Raw genomic sequence first — 2,325 nt, 5'->3', positions numbered from 1 at the left:
CCAGTATTTTGAATGCGGCCTCACCAGCACAGAGTAAAGGGGGAGGATCACCTCCTTCAACCTGTTGGCCAGGATCTTTGTAAAACATTCCAGATATATCAGCAGAAGCTCCAAAACACAATGCACGTAACAAATGTTAGTTTGCTGTCTTATATGCTATTTTTCTAATTACACTGTCATTGAGTTCTGTTCTCTTAATGGCATTTTCCCCAAGCTGTTTCAAATGAAAGACGTACTTCGATATTTTGCATTCCAAACTTCGTCCCTTCGTTTTCAGCAGAGTGGGTTCTCAGTTGTACTTTTTTTTGTAGGCATTTGTGATGAACAAGAATTTGTTTTTAGATAAGAGAAAGTGACTAGGCAAGTGCTAACGCTGGTACTATCAGTGACAGAAATATCCCTTGAAACACATTTGGAGAATAAACAAAGTTGCATCCAATCAACTTACATTATTATTAACAAAGGTAAAAAGTAATAAATGTTCACCAGTTCTGCTGCAAATAAACTCAAAATGATATCAGCAAACTTATCTTCTCCTTTCCTTTATTGTGGAAAACATACTTGCATTTGTCCACTTACTATATTTCATGTGATGCGTGATGGTTTTCAGCTGAGGGTTGGAGACATTTTCAAACACACTATATTGTTCACTGGGTGTTGTCACTAGATCAAAATTTAACTGCATATAACTACTACAGGTTAGTCTGAAAATGTCCTTTCTTTTTCAGGAAGACATCAAAGACAATATCTATGAATTTACACAGAATTGAATAGCTGCTAAAAGAAAAATGTTGTGTTTAACTGTATTTTTTTTTCATCTTGCTACAATATATTTTTAATTTAATGGAATTGGAAGGAAAAAAGAAAGAGAAATTCAGAAAGTAATTTAGTAAGATAATAATTTTCTAAATTGATTGATTGAAAAGTGCTTCCTTTGTCTTACAGCTGTATACTGTTTGTATCACTATATGATACTACATACCAAACAAAATACTGTATGCTGTTGCTACGCTATATGCACATGAGAATATATATGTACTATATGCATAACTTCCTATTTATAATCAGAGCCCTGAGTAGAAATAGATTTGGGCTGGGATATGAATTATATAAAAGCACAACAAAATTACAGGATGAGAAAAAATGAGACATCTACTGGGATTGCTCAATGGACTTCATTTTCTTTATTCCACTTATCCTGTCTTTCCATATACATTTTCTATTTTGTAATATAACTAGGTCTAAAATCTCGTAAAATGTTTGTCTGTAATCTGGCAAAAAAGTTTTCAGATTTCAAATTGTTTTTTGGACATAATCATATCTCTCTTTTTTTTTTTCAAAACTTGCACGTTTAACTCACTGTTGGATCAGAGCCTTATTTAGAAGCAATAGGTTTTCTTGCTCCTGTAGCCATATTAAATTTTAAAGATGAAATTAGTTCAAATGCCCTCTGTGAATCTCTGGGATGGATGTATTCTGCTACGACACTTTCTAATATCTTGGCATTCAAGGGCCAATTTACAAAGCAGAGGCATCAAATAGTGAGCAGCAATCTGTTAAAATACAGTTTTATGGGAGGCAACAACAGACTGCCAGGTTAGAACGTTTTAAATAATTTCACTGATACGGAAAAATAATATGCACCTCTTTACTGATTTATAGAAAATAATTCTACATTTCAGATTCGTTGAGATTTTTTTTCTGAAATTCTTACCTGCTAGACTTGTAAATCCAGCTCCCATCATGTCTTGGCATAGAATGCAGTATTACTTAGTTCTGGCCAAAGGAAATCTAGCTTATCCTCCAAAACAAAGAACCTGCTTTATATATATCTTATCTAGAGAGAGAAATACACTTAAAACACACTTCTGAGATTGCATGATGCAAGTTCTCGTTTCAGCCTGATAAACACTAAAAATGTACAGAATGCTTTCTATAAACTAAATTTGCATTTTACAACACACAGTTCCCTGTATACGTTGAATGACTAAGTGAGAAAGGAGAACAGCTGTATTAAGAAAGAAGGAGCTGTGAAATTACATAAAAAGGGAGAACTATTAGGAATGTCAGGGTTTCCCAGCAAAAGCTCTCAGAAAACTACTAACCAGATGTATTACTAATGACAAATTCCAAGCCCACCAGAAATCAGAAATCATGTGTTTTTGGAATTAGCTGTATTAAACAATCTTACTTTATGTCTTACCTTAAGCTATTATCAGAAAAGACACAAAAAACAGTATAAAAGTGAGTGATACTTTCAGGTTAATTCATTTATTTAATTCTTTTACTGTATTATTTTAAATTATTTAAATTAAGTCTATAGAA

This window comes from Meleagris gallopavo, chromosome Z (genome assembly GCF_000146605.3).
Source record: "Meleagris gallopavo isolate NT-WF06-2002-E0010 breed Aviagen turkey brand Nicholas breeding stock chromosome Z, Turkey_5.1, whole genome shotgun sequence".
NCBI lineage: Eukaryota > Metazoa > Chordata > Aves > Galliformes > Phasianidae > Meleagris > Meleagris gallopavo.
The sequence above is the reverse complement of the archived record's forward strand: the minus strand, read 5'-3'. Positions refer to the sequence as shown.